The 23,747-nt window shown below is 43.1% G+C and overlaps 1 protein-coding gene across 4 annotated transcripts in view; it reads left to right on the top strand.

Annotated features, from left to right (window-relative positions):
• The window catches only part of RAI2 (retinoic acid induced 2), a 60,744-nt gene that overhangs the window by 9,465 nt on the left and 27,532 nt on the right, over nucleotides 1–23,747 (top strand). The window contains exons 1-2 of one of the 4 annotated variants that reach the window (XM_011995820.1): nucleotides 12,915–13,115; nucleotides 21,658–21,800. The exons of 1 other annotated variant lie outside the window; for it this stretch is intronic. The gene's annotated coding sequence lies outside the window, so the exon portion shown is untranslated. Of the gene's footprint in view, nucleotides 1–12,914; nucleotides 13,116–21,657; nucleotides 21,801–23,747 lie in introns of those variants that run through there. 2 more of the 4 variants (XM_011995819.1, XM_011995822.1) reach the window with 2 other exon arrangements.

Genomic DNA, 23,747 nt, shown 5'->3' with positions numbered 1-23,747 from the left:
TTTACTCAGCTCTTGTGACTCCTCACTCATAGAGAGCTGGCTTTGTCCTAAGCCCACGTGAAGAATAGAATTGCTTCTTTGGAGGAGTTTGAGGGGGTAAAACTGACCTCTTGAACATGAATACACAAGCGTGCAGCCTCAATGCTGAGACCCTGGGACCTTTATCCCTGACTCCCAATGTCAGTGCCATTGCCGGTTCCCGTGGGCTTGACCCCCTTCACCTTCTCCTCAGCCATGCCCACTGCTGTCATGAGCACAGGCCTCAAAAGGCTCCCCGGTGTGGCCCTGTTCTCCTCACTGCTCTGCATGATTTGTTGCATTGCTCCCCCCAGCTGGTGTTCTACAGGCCTGCATCAGCTTCTTCCTGCTAAAGCACCTCTCTAGTCCTGTCACCCTAGCTCAAGAACATTCTGTGACCTCCTATTTCCTAATAAGGTTGAATAAAACTCCACATATGAAGCCTTCTCTACTTTCCCAGCCCATTTCTCCCCTCCTAGAGCTTAGACTGGTGTTCAGTAAGGCATCATGGGAGGGTGTCTGCAGGTTGTACAGCTTCTCTGTGCTGGATTTTGTTTGTTTTCTTATATGGGGGGAGATTTCCAAAAAGGTTATGGGGTATCTTGAGCATCTTTCTAGATGAACAAAATGGAAGACTTGAGTTTAATGTGAGAGAGAAAAAGAGAGAAGAAAAGAAAAAAAGAAAAGAAAGCCTTTCACAAAATGAGGCTTTCTGGTTTCAAGAATTGCAGCCTTACTACAAGTCTCTTACCACTCTGGGTTAGGATACCACCTTTCTGGCCTGCCAGCAAGTGAGTATTGCTTCAGAATTACACTACTAGCTTATCCTGTTGAGAACTGAGCCACTTAACCGAGCTTTGAAATGTACAACTCAAACATAGTGGAACGGGTCCATCCTAGCCAATGCAGAATGTCCATTCTGTTAGGAAACATCCTTCAATGACTGCTCATGAAATCATGAAAGCAATGATATTACCTATCATTTATCAAGCTCCTGCTATAGGCTTGACAGTGGTACCAGGTGATTTACATATATTGTTTTATTTCCAGCTCCATAACAACCATATGAGGTAGGTATACATATTATGAACTCTATTTCACAGAGAAGGAATCAGAGGCTTGGATAAGTTTAGTAACTTACACAAGGTCACACCACTTACAGGAGGTGGAACTGGGATTCTTTACAGCCTGGTTCAGTAGAACTTTCTGCAGTGATGGAAATGTGCACAGTCCAATATGGTAGCCAATAGCTGCAAGTAACTGTAGGAGAACTAGAAATGTGGCTGGTGTGGCTGAGGAAGTGGATTTTACTGAATGTACACTTTGGTAGCAGCTCTAGAATATGTATGTTTCCCCGCACCATTCCGTCTCTCTGCTCTCTGCAGACTTTATATCTCTCTTCCTCCCTCTAGACAAAACACAGCTCTGCTTTTTCTCAGAGGCCTGTAGCCAGTTCTCAAGGGCAAGTGTGCATTAGAATTGCCTCTGTACCTCAGGGAGCAGTGGTCGCTGGCTCAAGTCAGGAGGGAGAAGCTTCCTTGCCACTGCTGTCCTGAAGAGCTTACCCTCTCCTCGTCATCCCAGCTTTATTTGGGCAACTGTTAGATATGGTCACTTCCTTGGCAGTTGTTCTTGAATGCATTCATTTTAATTTGGGATCCTTCGGGAGGAAGAGGGTGGAGAGCCAGTTGCAGGTGAAGGAAGAAGCATGGGCTCTAGGAACTGCCTGACCACCCTAGCAATCTAGGGCAAGCCCAGACAGAGGGGCCCATTTGCTGTCCAATTTGCTGTTCTCTGTAATTAAATAGGGCAGAAAAGTTGACTAGGAAAGAGTGAGACAGACAGATAATGAAGCCAGGTTTTCTCCCACTCCTCTGTGTCCCCACACTTATTTCTTCACCCTAATTGAAGTCTTTGTCCATTTTGGAGGGCAAAAGCCAGCCTCCCTGGGGCAGGGGTGGAGGCAAGGGGGTGTGAGTGGCTAGGAGGCCAGGGAAGGTCTGCAAAGGTCCCTTGAAGGAGACTGATGTCAGCCACCTTAACACTTGATCTCCATTTCAGCAGTGCTGAGAATGTTTTTGTTTGTTTGGTTGGTTGGGTGGGTGGTTGGGTTTTTTTTAAATACAGGTAGAAAGAAGTAGTTGAGGTTACTCACCAAAGCAGCTGTTGAGCTATTTTTCTTATGAATATTTGTAAAATGAAAGAGTGATATGGAACCTTTTTTTCTGAATGTGCACAAATCTTCTGTTTTCCCCCACAGAGACTAAGCTTTTTTCTTTTCTCTCTGTCTCTCCTCTCTCCTTCCCCTACCGTTTTTTGTTTGCTTGGTTTTTTGTTTTTTTTTTTTTTTTCGTTTTTTGTTTTATTTGAGAGCAGAAATCATGTGTCTTTTTTGTGGCTTGGTCTCAAACCAACATTCATTCTCTTGAGCCAGGCAGCACTTCCTAAAGCTCATTTTAATCATAGTCTATGGCAGTCCAGCCCTCCTTGGCTCCTGGCAGCACTTAGATGCTGATAATAGATTGAACCAAAAAGTGCTAACACACAAGTTTCCCTCAGTTTGTCTGTTTCCAAAAGTAAGTCTCCAAAGGCATGAAGTCAGGTCCTCTTTTGCATTATTATAGAGGCTCTGTCCCCATTAATTGGTGGTGAAATGTAAATTTCTTGGGCTTTTAATACTTCCATTTTCCTACCACTTAGCTCTCTGCCATCTACCCATGAGCGGCTCAGTAAATACCAGCACATGGTGGGTCCCAGAGTTCTAGCCCTCTCTGGTCTTTGTCACCATCATCACCAGGGGCTGAGGCCTGCTTTCCTCTAGTCAGCCAAACCCACTGTTAACTCCATTGTGGATATTTGGACAGGAAGCTCTTCATCCCCTATCCATATGGATACTTATTTACTGCCTTCAAATTCGTTGCTTTCTGCAGAGGGCTATGCCAAGTGCTCCACCCTTCCCCTTCGTTCCTTTTGACCACTTCTGTGGCTGGGGGCAAAGGACTCCCATGTTCTCCAAACCTAAGATGGAGTTGAAGCACTGGGCCAGGGCCTTAATATATATGCTTTTACTTCGACCACAGAGTCACTTTCAGAAACAGTGATTTTCATTTGCAGGATGAATAAACTGAGGCAGCAAAAGGGCTAGTTCTGAGTGATGAGCAGAAAAGGTGAGCAGGGCCCACATAATAATGGGTCTTGTGTGCCTTGACAAAGACCTTGGACTTCATCCTGAGCAGTTTTCAGGAGGCTTGTGACATGACCTAATTTATGTGTTTGGTCTTTTTCCCAGTGGAGATGAACTGGAGGGTGGGGGATGGGGAAGGTGGGGGGAATGAAGACCATAAAGGCTCTGTTGCAGTAACCCAGAAAGAGGCGAGGAAGAACTAAAGTAGAGGAGTGCAGCGGATGGGGAGGCCAGTGGCTGGATTCAGAAAGAATCTAGGAGGCTGCCTATCTGAGGCTTGGTGATGGCTTTGCATTAGTCTGTTCTCATGCTGCTAATAAAGATATACTTGAGACTCAGTAATTTATAAAGGAAAGAGATTTAATGGACTCACAGTTCCACATGGTTGGGGAGGCCTCACAATCATGGTGGAAGACTAAGGAAGGGCAAAGGGACATCTTACATGGTGGCAGGCAAGAGAGAGCTTGTGCAGGGGAACTCCCATCCATAAAACCATCAAATCTTGTGAGACTTATTCACTACCATGAGAACAGTATGGAGGAAACCACCCCCCATGATTCAATTATGTCCACCTGGCCCTGCCCCTACACATGCGGATTATTACAATTCAAGGTGAGATTTGGATAGGGACATAGCCAAATCGTATTAGGCTGATAGACAGACTAAATGATGACAGCACCCTGGTTTCTGTCTTTTGGGCCCCTTGGTGGGTCAGGAAACTCAGAAGAAGGGAGAGAGTGGGTACCTGGGCCTACCCTCCCCCTGCAGCCAGGCCTAGGTGAGTAGTCAGAAAATCTCGGTGTGGCCTAGGCAATCCTATTCTGAGTCCTCAATTCTGAAGGAAATGCAATGAAAACAAATTAATGGGTCAGAAGAGCCTTTTGAAGCCATTCTGGGGACAAAAACAAAAGCTGACAGACATAGTCAACAGTCAGGAGCACCTTCAGTCCGCAGCTTTAAATGCACTTCACAAATATATACACTTTAAATAGGTCAGACTCTGTAAGCAGGAGGGGACTTTGGGTGAGCCTGCTGGTTCAGGCTTTGACTGGGCCCAGCTAGGGGAGAGGGGTTTCGCTGGTGGCCTGCTGCTAGCATGACCAACCATCCTGTCCTCGTTTGCCTGGAATTGAGAGGGTGCTTAAGACACAGGACTTTCAGTTTTAAAACTCAGACAGTCCTGGGCAAACCAGGATGAGTGAGTCACCCTACCTGCCAGGGGAAGTGTTGCAACATGGATGGTTGAGCTGATTGGAACCAAAGCAGTGGAGATTCACTTCTACCTGAACTGGCATCAGTATGGAGATGCCACCACAGAGAAGAAAAGGAGCCTGGGAATAGAAAAGGCAATAACATATCCCAAACCCTTTCCAATAGCTTCTCTGGTTCCAACTGAAGCACTTCTCTTAAAATAGGATCCTGAGATCCTTACCCTGCCTTCCTGGAAACTAGACCACCCTATGCCCTTCTTGTTATCCCACCCATCTGAGGCCTGTCTAGATATTTCAGTTGAATTTCAGATGAGTGAACAAATCCTTCAGTCCTGCTGGAATCTGGGACTTGAAAGTCCTTAACTGAACATGGAAATATGTTAAACTGCGTCTTGAGTGAGAAAAACAATTTCTTTACATAATCCATTCCTACATCCTTAAAATCATGATTAGAAAATACTTTTTATTTTTCTAGGAGCAGCAAGATGCAGACTCTTGTGTAGCAGTAGACCATTCAAATTTTAATTTTGCAAAGCAACTGTAGTCCTCCATTATTCATCACTCTACTGAAACCAAATTTTAAAATTTTTAAGTTTTCAAAAGCTTCCTTTCTCCATCCCATCCCAAAGATTTCTCTTGCAAAGCAAACCTCAGTAAATAAACAGGCAACATGTTGTAAATGGTACAAAACACAGAGCTTGGAGTAGGAAGCTAATGAAAGGGATTTTTCCTGTTGGGTCCTGGTGCAAGCCTTCAGGTACATTCAGAAATACAAAGAGAAATGCAGAGTGAGGTGACACACTCATCTTAGGACACCAGTGACAGAGAAAAGCACTCAGAGTTTATTCTCGTGGTGGCACCTGAACCCTCAACAACTAGAATATGGGGGGTGGTCTAGGAGGAATTCAGTTCAGGGAAATAAAAGCGAAAGGGAAAACTAGAGGAAGATGTGAAAAAGGCAAGAATAAGATTCATAAGCCATGGCCATGTGGTTCAGATAGTGGAGAACCACCCCAAATGGGACTTGGGTCTTTGGAAAGTGCCCTCAATGATACCCTGTCCTCCTAAAATGAGTCTGAGAGAGAAAATGAGTCTTGTTGTTTATTTGTGGCACTCTGTACCACTGTATGAGGAGTAGATATTAGACCTTAAATAATAGTATCAGCATTTTTAAAAGGTTGTCTGTTTCACACACACTTCAAATAGGCCAATTTTTAAGCAGTAGGGTGACATGGTTTATTCTTTCCTTGGTAATGTTTGGTTTTTAAAGCCAGCTATATGGATGGGAGAAGTGTTAAAAATTATCTAACACAAATTTTTATTTGTGGATTTTTGTCTAAAATTCTTACATACATACACAAAATTGCATATATTATTAAGCGTACATCTTGAAGAATTTTCACAAACAGCACACCCATGTCACCAGTGCCCTGATGGAGACACAGACTGCACCAGCCCCTGGAAGCTTCTTCATGCCCTCTTCATTATCCTCACCAACAACAGCCACTATCTTTTAACAGTATAGATTTGTTCTATCGCGTACAGGGATTTTTAAATAATAGCTTTGTGTGTGAGTACCAAAAAATAAACCAGTCCTGCGATTTGTTTTGGTGGAGAGGGTGGGAGCAGAAGTTTTGTAATGGTTTTCTTTCTCTGGCTGTTCTGAGTTAGGCTTCTTAAACAGGAAGTTTCCAAGCTGGGTTCTTGCTGGTATAGGGTTTGGGCAGGCTGGTCTCTTCTGCCCAAGACAATGCCCAGGCTGCAAGCCAGTAACCTGTTCTTGGCACCATCTGGCCAAAGGCAGCCACCAAGCTTGCTTTATCTGCCTTATTAAAGCCTCTGTCAGAGCTTGCAAAGACACATGTCTGGGAGCACTGAGTATAGGACAATAAAATGGCTGGGAGTCCTCTGAATCAACTGGCCTTCTGGAAGGTAAAGCCAGGCACAGCGACTAAAACAGCATATCCAACGAGGACATTTTTCTCCAGCTTCCAAATGAGAGTATGATTGATGAATTTCTCTTCTTCGTAGGTTTCATTGTATTTTTCTATGTGCATTCTGCCCCCTTTTCTTTTTGCTGCAGGAGGCAAAAAGTAGGAAGGTGGGAATCAAACTGTGGAACATACATCGTAATGTGTCTGGAGCGGCATCAGCAAAGGACTTATTTGTTCTCCTGGGCTGTGGAGTGCCGAGTGATTGAATGCTCGCCAAGCTGTCAGTTTTATGAAACAAATTCCCTAACCCTCTTGGCCCAGAGCTTTGCTCCGCCTGAAATGGAAAAGAAATAACTTTTAATAGAAAACTCATTGCGAAAATCTAAGATAAGATTTCCGAGCAACTTCTCTCCTAAGAATAAAATGAAATATTGAAGAAAGCATTTGATGGGGTACTCTTAGGGAACCTTATTTCTCAGTTCTTAGTTAACAAACTATGTTAATAAAAATATTTAGACTTTCGTGATGCATAATGCATTTTTATTCCTAGTGAGCTGGCCTGTTTGTATACACAGATGTTTCCTGTGGCCCTTCTATCATTGCTTCTATTTTTTCTGAAACAATATTTCTAGCAGGAAATAGAATCTTATGTTAAGAACCTAAGTCCCTCACAGACCCTGTTAGTTTGAGTGAGGATATTTTCATTTCTAGATTTAATACTTGAGGGAGTAGGGTCATAATCTTTTTTTTAATTCAAGAACATGGAAAATACTTTTAATAAAAAGATAATGCAATGAATCCACTGTATCAAGACATTAGACAGTTCTTCCTGGGCTTCAAGATTAGACCTGACCAATTCATCCAGGCACATTCATTGCTGAAGGGCTGGATGGCTTTTCTGTCTCTGTTCTCACTGTCAAAGCTGCTGTGAGTAATGTCTGCCCTTTCATGAAAACCTTAGGTGTGTTCAACTGGGTTTCACAGATTTTCCAGAGCATTGTTCTCACAGAGCTGCAGTTTCCTTTCCAGCACCAGAAGCACTGTCGCAACATAGCTCACGAGCTCAGTTTCTCTGCCACTCGTCGGAATGCATGGAAATGCATTACAAATAAAACCCACAGGCAAGTGTGCTAAGGAAGGAAATGAGGTTTTACACATCAGCACTTTAAAAAAAAAAAAAAAAAAAAAAAAGATGAACCTGTCTTAATTGAAAAATGGCATAACACCCTAATGAAAAATCAAGTTTCAGGATTCAGTCCCTAATATCTGAGTGATGAGTGCATATTTCCTCCTGTGGCTACTCCTGTGAGTGACTTCTGAAATAATCAGGCAGTGTGTTGAAATAAGATATCATTGGGTGTTACTATAGGAGTGAGGCATAGCTGTCTGGCTGATATGCCGGTCACCGCCTATGTGCCAGGAGAGAAAGGAATGAAACATAGGAATCCTCCTCTTCTGTTTTTTTGCAGTTTTATTTTCTTCACCTTGGTAGTAAATCTTGTTTTTCTATGATCATAAAAGTAGACATACTTACTTTTAAAAATTTACAAGTATGAGAAGACAGCAAGAAGAGAATAAATATAATTTGCATTCTTACCACCCAGAGATTGCCACTATCATCGTTTTGGTTCATGTCCTCACAGTCTTTATTTTTTCCCTATACATATATTCTTTATCTTCTCCAGGAGTTTGGAGCTTTACAGTTCAAAGTCTTCTTGTGCTTAAATTGATTTTCTTAAAACTTTGCCAATCATTTATGTTTCCCTAATCATTAACATCAAAAATGAAAAGGTACCTATTTTATTACTTCTCATAGGTGACAAAATTTTTTTAGCATATTTATTTCTCCTTTTCTACTGACTGCCGTATCCCCCAAGCACGTGGAACCTAGCAGTTCCTTAATATAAATGTTGAATCAATGAATGAATGATGACAGTTCATCCTCATATTACTCCCAGGGGGTGAGCATCAGCTCCTGAGGCTAACGCCTTCCACCATCCTTTACTGCCTCTCCCTCGCAGTGAGATTAAGCCTCCCTCTGTCCACTGGGTCTGCTCTCCCTGGTTTTCCATGGAGTATGGGCAATAAGGGGATGCAATGGAAAGAGGTCGCTCTTTAGAGTCAAATGGGCCAAATTCTCAGGTCTACCAACTACTACACAATGGGACGAGTGTCTTCATCTCTCTGGCCTCAGAGATGCCAACTGTACAGTGGGTGGCAGTGATACCTGCCTGTCAGGATGAGTGACAAGTATGCAAGATGCCTGGTACACAAGAGAGATCCAGTGTCTGCAGCTGCTTGTACTTTGCCCACTTTCTTTCTAATGACAGCGTAAATAAAGAGCCCTTGGGGCCCTAGAGCACTTCCTTTCTCTTCACATTTCCAGTCGTTTCATCTAATGAGCCACAGGAAGATTTCTGATGAGTTACCTGATGCTTCTGTGCCAAGTAAATCAGGGAAATAACCAAGAATTGAGTGGCCTTTTTAATAATCTGCTTCTTGTGCTTCTTCCACTGCCATCGCACGTGCTTTCACTGCAGCAGGTGTCCTGCTGCATTGTAATTGTGTGTTCACACAGCTGACTCCCCCACGACACAGTGAATGTGCCTTCCATCTTGGTATCCTCAGCCCGGGACGCACAGTGCTTGTAATTGAGGAGTCACTCAATATATATTGATTGAATGGATGAATGAATAAATGAACAAATGAATAGTATCGTATTGTACACATCTTGTCCCTATCTCGACCACACACATGGACTTTCTGCAAACCATACTGTAGAATTAAATTGTAAGCCTTCTGAATCTGTAATGTAAGCCTCTAACAGACAGACATACAAGTACTGGTTCTGCAAAGTGCGAGCTTAAGGGAAAAAATGATATTTCCTTTTAGTTGCCATGATTAATCCATGGATTCACTGGTTCACATGTGAGGTTCTTTAGTGGAGTAGGAGTGACAGTGTATTCATGGTACAGCTTCTTGCCTGCAGCTTTTAGTTTGAGTTAGATGTGTGTTGGCATCTCTTTCACACAGAATCTGAGGAGCTGGCATTTATTTTTGACAGCATCTCAAATCTTGTGAAAGTCAGAGCTTGGGGCTGGCATTGTTTTTAGTAGTATCTCAGATGGTGGCAGGACAACCTTGATGATAAAAAAGAGAGGCTTAAACAGATGTCTTCTTAGAGTTTTTCCAAAAAACTAGAAGTTCAGAAAAAAAAAAAAAAAAGGGGGGGGCTTCTGAACTTCCTAGAGCAAAGGCTTCTTTGAGCATCAACTATTTGCAGACTGGACAAAAATAAACACTCACAAACAAAGTCATAGGAATTTGTTTCCCTCTCTAATTCACCATGGCAGTGATTGCTGGTTAGTCCCCAAAACCCGTTTTGTTTATCTTCCTAGGTACCCAGATAGACTACATTTCCCAGTCTCTCTTGCAGTTGTATGTGTGGCCATCTGCCTGAGTTCTGGCCAGTGGGATATGAGGAGAAAGGATGAGTGCACCTGTGGTTCAACCATAAAAGCTTTCTAGGTTTTCCTCCAAGCTCTTCTCTTATCTACTGACTGTCTGGGATGGAGTGAAGTCCCAGAGTCACCTTGAAAGCCACAGTTAAAGATGGCAGAGCCTCTTCTGCCTAGCGAAGGCCATTTCATGGAACAGAACTGCCAGATCTGGAGCCCCTACCCTGGACAGTTACATAAACAAGACATAAGCTTTCATTATTGAACCATTACAAGTTAGGAGCAAGTCACTAGGTAGCTTATCCTACCTTAACTAAGTCATACTCCTTGGATTTATTTTTAAGCAGCCGATAGTTTTCAAAGGCCTTTTATGTGCCTGAAATTGTTTATGTTACTAATCCTTTCAGTAGCCCTGCAAAGATTCCTTCTTTTACAGCGATAGATGCAACTCCAAGTAGGAAGGGGATGAGCATTTTGTCCACCACAGTCACCCCAGGATTGGCACAGAGGGTGGCATTGAGTAGGCTCTCAATGAGGCTTGTTGATGATGGATGAAAGGAAGGTTCAACAAGGCAAAGTCACATGCCCAGACCCCATAGCTAGAAAATGCTGAACTCACTGGCCTCAAGGTCCAACTGCCTCTGAGTATTGGTAATCCAAGATTTTAAAAAGAATGGGTGAGGGGCCAGTGATGGACACTTAGAAAAAAATGTTTTTGTCTCTTTCTGACTGAAAAAAGTCACACATATATAAAAATAAAAACATTATAGATATCTGAAAAAAGACAGGAACAGCGCTCTGTAATGTTATCAGAGAAAACTGGTAGATGCTTGGTTTTATTCTTTAAGTTCTTAACACACACATGTGTACACACACGCTCACTCAACAAAAATTAGTTCATGTTACATGTAGAAAATATAGAAAACCTATATTCTCTCCTGCCAAATGACTTCTTCACCTATTTGTCCCTTAAATAATTTCCTTGGACTTTTTTTTCCATGTCAGAACATACCAACCTGTGTCCTCCTTTGCAAGGACTGGGTAATATTTGGTGTAATAATCTGGGATAATTAACTAAGCCAATTCCCTCTCAGTTGACATTTAGGTTGTTTCCAGCCTTTATAACACAAAAGAGCTGTGATAAACCTGCTTGTGCATTTATCTTTGGGGGAGATTCCTGAGAGTTAAATGGTGGGTACGCTGATGGGAATTTTTCACTGTCTTCCACACATGGAGACCTATTTTCTGCAGAAGGTCCAGATGGTCAACAGATATTGAAATGGACTCAGTGGAGTTAGTTCTTCAAGTTAAGGTAGCAACAGCAGAAAAAAAGGGTTTTCCAGGATCTCAGAAGGCTGCAGCTATGTTCCGAGTCCATGGCAAAGACTAACAGCAAGGAGGTGCCAGCATCCCAAATTGAGAGGATGACACCTTCTGGATATTAGCAGGTTTCTCTGCATTCCCGTGGCAACAAAGTCTGCATTGTCTGGAAGGTCAGGGCTGATGTGGGCCCAGGATGGACACTGTTCCACACTAAGAAGGGAAGCAAGACTCCTTACTGAGAGGGGAGCAGTGGCCAGTAGGGCAGGGAAAGAGAGAGGGAGGAGGATGGTGCATAGATGTCACCGCAGAGTTCCTGTCAGGGCTGGAGCTGAAGGCTCCAGGACACTCACTCCACAGAACCAGGCGGAAACCTGATGTGCCCAGACAGCTTTTGGGGTGAGCAGGTGGCTCCAGGCAGACGTCTTTGTTTGCAGGCACAGCTGCGTGCACACTGAGATGTTCCTGTCCATGAGGGATGTTTCTGGAACGATGATGATGATGATGATGACGACAGTGGCTGTGGTTGGCAGCGGGAAGAAGGAGGTGATTACCCAAACTGCACTGGCACTATAAGAGTTGACCCTGAGAGGGGAGGGGCTGCTTCCGCTGTGTGTGTGTGTGTGTGATCCCTTGTGGTATGAGCATGTGATGTGTGCTTTGTGTGTGTGCAGGTCTGTGCAGTGTGATGTGGTTGAGTATGTGAGTGTGCCGTGTATATGATGTGTGATGTGTGCAGTGCTATGTGTGTGACTGTGTTGGGTGTGTTGCAGCAGCAGTGTGGGATGTGATTGCATGTGGTGCTGCGGGGTGGCATGGGGCATGGAGTGTGTGTGGATGTGATTTAATGCATGAGGTGCTGTGTTTTGTATGTGTGTGTGCGTTTGAGGCGGTCCTGATTAAATTCCCCCAAGCTATTCATGTTGCGCACCAAAGACCTCTGGGTTCATGTTGAGTTTTTTCTCCTGTCTTCTCTGTTTCCTGTGGCAAAAATGCCAACTTCACCTAGAGAACCCTCTCGAACATTTTCTCCCTAAGGAGACCACGCTCTAGGGAAGGGCTTATGTTTCCACTGGTCACAGTAAGAGAGAGAGAGAGAGAGAGAGAGAGTATTCTCTAGAGCTGTCTTATTTTATTTCACTGTTCTTTTAACTTATTGTTATATTAGTCTATCTTACCTTTTTATAGAGGTATATATGACACATACAGTAAAGTCACAGAGTACACAAATCTTACATGCTGATGGGTTTTAAGTGCATGTGTATTCACCCATATAATCATACCCTAGATCAAAATAGAATACAGTCCCAGCACCCAAAAGAGCTCCCTTGAGCCCCTTTCTAGTCAGTATCTCCCACAGGCAAACACCATTCTTACTTCGGTATTGGTAGATCAGTTGTGTCTGCTCTAGAGTTTCATATGAACAGAATCATGCAGTATAGGTAGTCTTTTTGTCTGGCTGTTTTCACTTAGCATAATGCTTATGAGATTCATCCATGTTGTTGCTTGTATCAGTAGTTCCTTCCTTTTTATTGCTGTGTAGCATCTTATTGTATGGATGTATTACAGTTTGTTTATCCATTCTCCTGCTGACGGACATCTGGGTGGTTTCCAGTTCAGGGCTATTGCAAATAAAGCTGCTACAAATATTCTTGAACATGTCTTTTTGTGGCCATATGTAGAGCTGTCTTAATGTTGCCTGTGATAGCATTTGACAAAGATAGAGCTTGCAAAAAATAACCCCCTGCCAAAAATCAAACAACAACAATAACAAAACCCCCAACTTACCCCAGCAGGCTTCCCAGGAAGAATGAAGCAGTCAACTTGCATAAGACCTGTCTTGACTTCTCTCCTTTGGGGAAAGAGGGTCACATTAAGAAGGGTGGCAGGCTTGCCTGGACACAGAATTCCACTGCCAAATAGACATCATTTCTGAGAACTTCAGTGTTTATGATCCAGGTTTCCCAGTGATTAAATTACTCCTTGGGAGGTAAGTTGGGATTTTTGGTAGGGCCACTGGCTGCTTCAGGATCTGCGAGCTGTGGTTTGGGCTCCAATGCCAAGATTTCCCATTAGAAGCCCTGTAAGGCTGGGTGCAGACAACTTCTAAAGGTACCCAATTTACTTTTAGGGAGCTCAGACCTTGGTAAAATCCAGCCTGATGCCCATCCACAGGATATCAGGAAGGATTTCAGAGAGTGAAGAAAGAGAAACAAACAGGCCTGCACCTGCACACTGGTGGGCTTTGGTCTTTTGGGTGTCTGCAGCAGCTTGCTCTTTGATCGATTATCTCCATAGTGGAAGCTATCTTGGCTGACCCATCTCCACCCATCTGTGTGCTTACTTCAAACCCCTGCAGTTCTCTGCTCCAAGACTTCAGTACTGGCCCTGGAAGCATGCTTAGTCCAGGCACAGGGCAAGCAAGAGGCTCTGGAACATATGCCACCAGGAGGAACCCTCAACCGATGATGCAATGGAACTGGAAGACAGATGCCCCTGCTTTCTCTCCCTCAGTCAGGAGAAACCTGAGGTTAACTCCCAGTGGGACTGAGCCCCAGTTGCTCATAGCAGTCAGCTGCTTATGAACGCATCCTGAATTGTTTGCCTTTCTTTCCTTTCTCACTTCTCTACTGCTCCATGGGTGCTGCCTGAGGTCCCCTTCTACATACACTATATGCACTCAGATCTTGGTCACAGGGTCTGCCTTTGGGAGAATCCAAATTTAACCATGCTCTTCCCCAAGGAAAAATGCTTTCTGGCACATACATTAATTTTGCCTGAGGATTTTGCAAATTCCATGACACCGTCTGCATCACCTGGTCTAGAGTTCAGCAAGGCCATCATCAGATATCTTTGCTGTGGAGAAGCTTGTGATTAGGGGCTGACTCAGGGGAGGACCATAATAAATACAGATGGCCCCCAACTTACTATAGTTCATCTTATAATTTTTTTCACCTTTACAATGGTGCAAAAGTCATACTCATTCAGTAGAAATTGTACTTTGAGGCTGGGCACGGTGGCTCATGCCTGTAATCCCAGCACTTTGGGAGGCCGAGGCGGGCGGATCATGAGGTCAGGAAATTGAGACCATCCTGGCTAACATGGTGAAACCCTGTCTCTACTAAAAATACAAAAATAAATTAGCCTGGCATGGTGGGGGCGCCTGTAGTCCCAGCTACTCAGGAGGTTGAGGCAGGAGAACGGCGTGAACCCGGGAGGTGGAGCTTGCAGTGAGCTGAGATCGCGCCACTGCACTCCATCCTGGGCAACAGAGCGAGACTCCATCTCAAAAAAAAAAAAAAAGAAAGAAAAGAAAGGAAGAAATTGTACTTTGAATACCTGTACAGCCATTCTGTTTTTCACTTTTAGTACAGTATTCAATAAATTACTGAGATAGACAACACTGTATTACAAAATATGCTTGCTGTTAGATTTTTTTACCCAACAATAGGATAATATAAGTGTTTTGAGCTTACATTAAAGTTGACTAGGCTAAGCTATGATTTTGGTAGGTTAGGTGTATGAAATGCATTTTTGACTACAATATTTTCAACTTATGACAGGACATAACCCTATCGTAAGTCAAGGAGCATCTGTAGTACTTAATTTTCAAGCTACAATGAAGGCAGACAGCTTGGTCCCATTGCTCCCTGTCCTTGTCACTCCCGATGCTGTCTGTGCATGATAGACATGTAACTCCAAAAACATGTGAGGAAATGGAATCATTTAAGACATGGGGATTGTAGGGGTGGGAGTTGAGGGGTGGGCATTGTTACTTAAGGGAATTCTCAACTGCTCTGTATCTCTGAGGAAAATGGCTTATCATAAAATACAGTGTGAAAAGGAAAAGACAAAAATTGTATCTCTGCCATGATAGGTTGTTTCCTGTAACAAACAAAACAATAAAGTCAAATAGTTTTGATTTGTTGGTGGTATAAGACTCCTGAATGAATTTTTCCATTTTTTTTCTAAATTTTTCTAAATTTTTCTAAATTTTCCAAAATTCAGTTGTAATGTAAGCATGAATATTTTAAAAATAATTCCAAGATGAATCTTTTTAGGTAGAAAAATCATACTGCACAAAGCAGTTTGTCCAGTTTCTTCTTCATCTTTTCTTGGAGGGGTATTTTTCCACATAAGAAAGGGAACAGAGGAAGGAGATGAGACTTAGGGCAGTGGGATATAATTAGCTATAACATTTGATGATTTGAGTTTGAGTTTGTGGTTCTGGGAGGATAAACACATGGACCTATCTCAGTGGGGCTGGGGTGACCTGGAGGCCTACAGCATTTAAAGAGGGCAAGACATCAAATTGCAGATACGGATCTTGGTTCAGCTGTGTGTAGGGCACAGCTGGAAAAGGAAGGGCTGGGGAGTGGGGAATATGAAGGCACAGATAAACTTGGGCTATCCAAGAGTTGGGGATGGTAGAGGGAGGATTGTGGTTTTGGTTTTGAAGGACTCCCTTTGGCCTGATGCCCCTCATTGCCTGGGGAAAATTTAGAAGCACACAAGCTACTTAAGTTACATTCTAGTAATCTTTCCCCAGTGGCTGTGTTTGCCTGATCTGATCCCACACCATGCTACACACATTTTCTAATCGTTTTACTGTTTCATTGATTGCAGAATTAGAAGCATCCACTGTCTGGTAAAAGTAGGTCAGAGAAGTTCCTGACTTCGCTATGTTACTAATAGACTTCTGAATGGTAGCGTATGGGCGCCTTAATGTGACATTTGAGCAGAAGAACAATGGTGATCACTCACTGACGATTTTGTGCTTGAATCATTCTTTTCTCCAACATGAACACGTGTTGGGGAGATCTCTGAGATTACGGGTGCTGGTGAAAAGTAAATGAGGCACTGATATGTTCATTTGAAAGCAAATCAGTGCTTTTATCTGGGCCTGATCTCTCCAGGCCTCCCTCTTCTTGTGGCTCTCTGCCATTTGCCTTTCTCATCACAACTCTCCTCCCTGAGCCACCACCATAAAAACCTTTTCTGTAACGCCTGCCATATGAAATAGTGTTACATATGCAACCTCTTTCCATCAACCCACCACCTTCCCCTTCTGTAAGCTACCTTGGAATCCCATCTCTCTTACCTTATCCTGTCTTCTCCTCAACCTCCTTTTTTCTCCTTTTGGTGTTTTATTCTCTTCCCATATGAACCCAGCTTAAGGATACTGTGGTCCTCACAGAACACATAGAAAATGAAACTGCATTGCCTGATAATCAGCTAGGAAGCCCTTAGGTTGTCCCTAGGAAAAAATTAAAGCCAGTCAAATTATAAAGACCTAGACACTGTCAAATTCACCACATGGGCATTGCTATTGTCAAGTAATGATTTAGATAGGCACGCTGTGGGTATCGCGCTTGCTCTCTTCTTTAAAAAAACATGCAAACCATTTTTGCTTAAACTACTTCTTCCTTCTAGCTCCAGACAATGGTGATCATAATTATGTCCAACCAAAACATATTGCTTGTGTGTGTTCATGTTTAATTTGAAAAATGACAACAGTGATTTCTTTGAAGTCTCATACTCACCCAGGGCTACCCTGCCAGTGGGTGTTCTAGTATCCAGAATTTCTTAGAGGAGGAGGAAGAATAAATCACCATAAAATGATGTAATAAAATCTTTTTAAATAACAGCCAGGTAGTAAATTAACATATACGCGACCTTTGAAATTATTATGTACGGGGAAGTTGAATCCAGCAAACAGCTGGTTGGGTGCCTGCCTTTGACTAATAGGTGGAGAGATACAGCTGCTAGAAAGATATTTGAGAGTAAGTCCTAAATGCAGAAATCTGTCTTTTATTAAAAAAAAAATCAGCTTCATCATTTGACAAATTCTAATTTCATTGGGATTGACAGCATTGCCTTTGTCGAGCATACATTTAACAAATGAGATTGAACAACCACCCCACTCAGTTTTATCTAATTTAATTTGACAGCCAAAGCAGGTAGGTAGAATAATGTACTTACAGAGGAGGTAAGAATGTTTTCCCCAGGGTTAAATGACATGCCTGACATGGCTTGCTGGATCAAGCTCAAAGCAAGTATCTCCTCCATTGCTTTTGTATTTTTGTTTTGCTTTTTAAATTGAGGTATAAAGTAAGTAAAGTGAGTTCATCTTAAGTATGTAAGTTAATAAATTTTTGCCTATGTGTACGTTCATATAACCACCACCCAAATCAAGACATTTCTGTCCCTGCAAAACATTCACTTCCCAATCATTATTTTTCTCTTCCTCTGGCTCATGGTAACCACTACTCTGACTTCTAACGGCAAAGATCAGTTTTGTTTGCTTTTGAACTTCAGTTTTGTTTTGTTTCTGAGACAGAGTCTCACTCTGTCACCCAGGCTGGAGTGCAGTGGCACGATCTCAGCTCACTGCAACCTTCACCTCCCGGGTTCAAGTGATTCTCCTGCCTCAGCCTCCCGAGTAGCTGGGATTACAGGCGTGTACCACCATGGCTGGCTAATTTTTGTATTTTTAGTGAAGACAGGGTTTCACCACATTGGCCAGGCTGGTCTCGAACTCCTGGTCTCAAGTGATCTGTCCGCCTCAGCCTCCCATAGTGCTGAGATTACAGGCGTGAGCCACCGTGCCCAGCCCGAAATTCATAGGAAGTGTATCAGACAGTATGTACTTCTCTGTCTGGTTTCTTTTACGCAGTGTAAATATTCAAGATTCATCCATGTTGTTGCATTGTATCAGTAATTCATTCTGTTATTGCTCTGTAATATTCCATTATATGAATACAGGACTGTTTATATATTATTGATGGACATTTGGGTTGTTTTTGGCTTTTCCCTTGCCTTCAGTTTTAACTTATGTTTTCTGGATAGTCTATAGAAGGGCATCCTAGATGTAAGCAAGAATGATGTGCCCATGGGTGAACGTGTTTCAAACTGGTGGCAAAATCCACTCACCACTGCATAAACAAGCATTCTGAATCCTGAGTGGCAAGACTGTCTTGGGTTATCTTTCCCTTAAGATTCAAGTGAGCTTCATGTTCCCTTATCACATCCCCAGCATAATTGTGGGGCAAAGAGGGACCTCAGCACCTAGCCTCCATTAATCCTAATATGGGAGAAAAGAAGGTGAGCTTTAGAAATTGACAGGCAGGGGGACCTGGGATGGGTTTGCAGGTGGCCAGGAAAGGAGAGCAGCAGTTTTTCATCTGGAGTGCACAGGTATCTGGCATCATGCCCACCTTTGGGCAGACTCGGGGACACAGCTTAAATTTGGGCATCTCTCCTGATCATTCTGACACCTGCCCATTTTCTGAATCTGGGAAATAAAGAAACCATTATTGCCTCTCATAAGGAAACTGACCAGGCAGTGTGTCTAAGGTAGTCATTTGTCATGGGGCAGAAACTGGGCACAAAGGGATGTCACCTTAGAAGGCTGCCCCCTCCCTCCAGCTGATGGGTGAGGCGAGCAGCTGTATGTACAGGTGCGACAGGGTTGGGAACTCCTGGGAGGCGAGGGCGGGTCTGCAACCTGGATCTGGTGGTGCGGAAAAGAGATCAGTTGTTTAAACCTTCCCGCTTTGCCTGGGACTGTCCTGGTTTAAGTGCTGAAAGTGCCAGGGCCTGGAAAGCCCCTCAGTCCTGGGCAAACCAGGACAATTGGTCACCCTACAAGAGGGAGCCCTTTTCACTCTGTTATCAGTGCATGTCAGTTAACAAATATTATTAGCCTTCTATTACAGAACCATGCACCTTGCAAGGTTTGGGGGATAGGTTGGTAACGACAAGGCAGTGGTGATCTCTGCCCCTCCTTCTGGAGTACTTCGTATAGCAAGAAAGGTAGGATTTAAACAAGTGATTACAACACAGTGCAATGCTTGCTTTGATTAGAGATAATAAGGCAATGAGTACTTTAATTGGGAAAATTCTGGAAGCTCTGGAAGCAGGTGGAAAAGACAATCCACTACCAGTTCATTATTTCCTTAGCATATCCACAAAGTTCTAGGGCGGCTCAGAAAAGCCATTTGCAGCAAACTCTGATGCACTCATAACAGCTATCAACAAAGAGGGTGGAGGATGATAAGGAAATAGACAGATTTAGGTCTATTGATGTAATCCCTTTTTGCTGCTTACATTCCCAACACTTAACCACATTTCTTCTCCCACTCCGAGAGTCCTTATTGGTGGTGCAAAACATTCAGTGTGTAGTGAACGGGAGTCCTTGGCATTGTCTGTGCCCATAAATTCAGAGTGACAAGCATGCCTTGGAAAACCTTCTTCAAGTTTTCAGATCACATAGATAAAATGGGGAGAGGGGTGAAGATGATGTTCTGGGGTTTATAATTCAGTGTGTTTGTAAACAGGGCTCCAGGGTGGAAAACTTAGTGCCAGATTTTCTGTGTGTTGTTTTACAACAGAACAGCATGTACTTGTAAGTATCTAAAACTAATGGGCATGTACTCTTGCCTAAGAGGCCCAGTTTTTTTTTTAAGCTTTTTAATGTACTAGAAATATATGGCAGTTGTTGTAAGAGCTGAAAGGCCAGTCCAATGCAGGTTGACAGATGTCCACATATCCTTAGTATATGTAAAAAATACCCCCTGAATATTTTACTTTCTACCAGCTATCACACAGATCCAATAAAACAAAACAAATCTCCCAAAACTGAAGCCCTTATCTCCATGGAAAAGTCCAAACATTTAATCCAGTATCAGAGACATGGCAAAACAAGATGGGTCTCGAATTTTAGAGTCCCCTTCTTGCCTTCCTCAGCCCAGAGGATGCCAGTGATGTTTGTGTAAGGTATGTCCTTTTATGGACATACCTTTTGTAGAAAAGATGAGGATGGATGGTTTTTCTAGAGGGTAGTTCTCATTGTTTTCATCATGTGTTAGAAATAGCACAGATACATTGGTTCAATTTCTTTTTCTTCTTTCTCTACCTTTATCATCATTCAATTAAAACAAAGATCCTCACAAACTATTGTTTTTCTATCATATAGGAAGCAATGCCCAACTTACCTGTTCTGAGTACCGACCCTTTGGAGGTTCCCAGCTATCATGCAGCTTTTTCTAGCCTTGCTTGTGACAAGTTGAGGAGGTATAACACCCCCTCCACACACACACCCCAGATGACCTCTGAGCTTTCCTTTGCAAGGAAGCAATAATGGAGACTTATCCATGAGGGATGAAGCGCCTCTTCCCTTCACAGTTTGACTATGCCTTCCTTTGTAGCTTGTTCAGCTCAGCTTGTCCTGATTTATGATTTTTTGCCATCTGGTTTATTTCTCTTGTTTTGTATTGTTTTAAGTGTGCTCCAGGCCATCTTTAACTGAGTCTTAAAAAAAAATTTAAAAAAATATATAGGAGTGTCATTTGAAGGTTAGGGATGAAAGAGAAGTTTAAAATGGGACTCTGATCTTCCCTGCAAAGTCCAGTAGCTAAAAATAAAGTTCCTTTTACTTTGTTGATTATGTAATAGAACACGTTCTCAGATGTGAATGCTATGGAATGTCACAGTTGTTCAGAGAATACTTGTTTGGGTTTTCCTAAATGGAGGTGCAAGAGTTCTCTCAAATAATTGAATTCATTTAGTTAGCTATTGAGGACCTACTGTGTGCAAGCCACTTTGCTAGACACTATTGTGGACCACTTTGTGATGTTGATGAGCTATATATAACCAGAGGCAGTGCTTGCCTTTCCTTTGGTCTAACCTCAGTGTTCATTCTATTACACCATATAACTCTTTCTAAAGAGAAAATGGTGTGCGAGGAAAATGGAGAGGGAGTTCTTTTGTAAAAGGAAAGGATAGAATTGGGCAAGGGCAGTGTTTGTTTGAAAAGGGGAAGGTTCTGTCTGAGTACTGGGTGCTGTCTGTGTTCTGGGAAGCCATGAAATATCAGTGACCTGGATAACTATGTTTAAACCATGTTCTTATTAAAACCAGCAGTCCTGGCTTACCCAGACAAAGAAATTCTGAAAGAATTTTGGAAATATATTCACAAGAGTGGAATTCATAAATGGAACTGTACAGCCATCAGCTGCACTGTTTAGACATAAAGTTGGATGAGCAAAGGGGGAATTTTACAAGTATGGATTCAAAGCTTTTAAATGAACTTGCCTAATTGGTAGTAGTGATGTAGAGCATCTTGCTGGAAGGAAAACAAATCTCATATCTAAAAATGTTCTCTTAGATGTGAAAGCAAATGCAGCCTCAAACAATGCTTGTGAAACATCTTGGTTAAGGATTTTGGAAGAGATTTAAGGATCATGGGTTGTTGCCTGGCACTTGGTGAACTGCTCCACATAATTTAGAAACCCTGTCAAGAGGTTCCTAAATCCAGCTGACCTTAGAATCACCTGGGGAGGAACTTGTACATTTCTGGACCCCATTAGATGCATGAGGTTGGGCTCTTGGGAGTCAGATGGAGAATCTTTGAGCTCAGAGGGATCCCCAGGTGATTTTGATCATTAGCCCTGTTTTGAGAACTGCTAGCCTAATCCATTTCTCTGGACAGCATCCTATCCACACCATTACAGACCTTTTTTCCCATATAGATGGCCATGAAATCACATCTCAGCACATGCCTTTGACTCTGGATTGCACATGTGTTCATTAGCTGAAGCTCAATTTTAAAATCCAATCAACTCTATGATTCCTTGAAATGACTGCAAATCAAGTCACATCCAGTGCTCCTTAGGTTTATTTTTGTTCATTATTATTCTACTGAGTGCTCAGGACATCTGACTGCTCCTGAGTTGGTGAGCTAGAGGCATAAATAGCTTTTGGATCCCTCAGGTGTCGAGATGGTTAAAAGGATAAATGGTGATAAGTGAATAAAAGAATGAACATTGGCAAGTGAATGAACAAAAATTTGATAAGGCTCTACTCTAAGCCACATGCAGTGTGAGGCCCTTGATGGCCTCCTCCACCAACCCTCCCAGTATCTTTATGGGGGTGTCTCAAACCCCGTTTTACACATGGGAAAAGTGGAGTGATAATCCCAGGCCACAGAGCTCAGGGACAGAGCCAGCAATCAAACCTGGGCCTTCTGGGTTTACCATACCACGTAGTTCCCCCACTGTCTTCCATCCTAAATCTGATCCTGAGTTTTCTTCATTTTATCATCCATAAACAGCACTCTAAATTCTCTTGTGCTCTGCCCTGGGGTCCAGCTCATCAAGGTCCATTTAATTCTCCAGAGATCCCCGTAATCTATTTGGAGGAGTAGCACAGTTCTACTCTGATTTGGCATGTTTGAGAGGAATCAAAGGTAGGGACATTCATTTTTGAATTATACCTAGGTTTCCCTTCATCTCTAGAATGTAATTAGGCAAAAGGGCTCCAGGAATACCAAATGCCAAGCCAAGAGCATTAAGAAGCTGCCAAAGGAAGCAGGTATTAGCAACCTCTGCTATGTGCCATGAGGGCCAGGGCTGTTCTTAGCTTCTCGACAGGAGGGAGAGGCTGTGGTTCCAGGAATCAGGAGAGAGAGGGAGGCAAGCAGGAAGGTCTTGCCTCTTCCCCACAGATTTTGTAGTGGTGCAGCTGGCATTTCTTGGTGATTCACAGATGGACCTGCCTTTGATGACCTTACCACCTTTCTTACTGATTTTCTAAAAGGTAGTCTCTGGACCAAGACCAGGGCGACCCACCCATAGCACTACTACCATTTGGGACCAGATTATTTTGTGTTGTGGTGGGCTGTCCCATGACTTGTAGAATGTTTAGCAGCATCCATGACTTCTACCCACTCAGTACCAGTAGAACCTCCCCACTTCCCACAAGTTAGGGACAATCAAAAATGTCCCTAGACATTGCCAAATGTCCTCTTGGCAACAGGGACAGAATTGTACCAAGTTTAGAATTGCTGGCCTAGAACTACAGTAGAAACATGAAGGGAAAAAGAGATCTCCTGCAGAGGTAGGGATACTGGGTTGGAAATGGACTCCCAAGCTTCAGCCTCCCCACCTTCCCTCAGCCTGCAGAGGTGACACCAAAAAGTGGTATATGAAGTATGTGAGACTTAACCCAGCGATCCCTTAAAGGGTAAGTACCCACTTGCCCCATTCACCCTTTTCCCATGCTGCCATCCCACCCACCTGTTCTTGATACATGGTGCTGGTGCTGTGGCAGTAGACACTCTTGATAGCACAGGCTGGTGGTTAAGAGCATAGATTCTGGAGCCAAGGCTACAGTAAGTTCACGTTCCAGCTCTCAACTGAGTAGCAAGTTCCCTATTCTTTTCATGCCTCAGTTTCTGCATCTTTAAAGTAGTAATAATAACAGCATCTCTTTTTTAGGGGTGTTTGTGAGGCTTGAATATTTGTAAACATTTAGAAGAGTACCTGGCATGTAGTAAGCACTGTGTATAAAAGTGTATTGTAAATAAAACATAATTAGTATGGATGAAGAAGTTCTGTTAAATACAGCCACTCAACAAATGTTTATTGGTTGTTGAACAAGGCCCCACCCCTACCTTCCTGGAACTCAGAGTTTGGTTATGGGCCAACAGTAATTTGGGCGGGGTTCTGAGCCATGATTCTGTGTGGCCTGCAAGGGGATCACAGAGTTCACTCCCTCCCTCTCTGTACTAAGGGCTGCTGTAGAAGCAGAGCCCACCGCCCTGGCCATGCTCTTCTATGTA

The sequence above is a fragment of the Mandrillus leucophaeus genome, unplaced genomic scaffold, assembly GCF_000951045.1.
Source record: "Mandrillus leucophaeus isolate KB7577 unplaced genomic scaffold, Mleu.le_1.0 Scaffold499, whole genome shotgun sequence".
Lineage (NCBI taxonomy): Eukaryota > Metazoa > Chordata > Mammalia > Primates > Cercopithecidae > Mandrillus > Mandrillus leucophaeus.
Note: the sequence above shows the minus strand (reverse complement) of the source record. Positions and strands in the feature narration are given on the sequence as shown.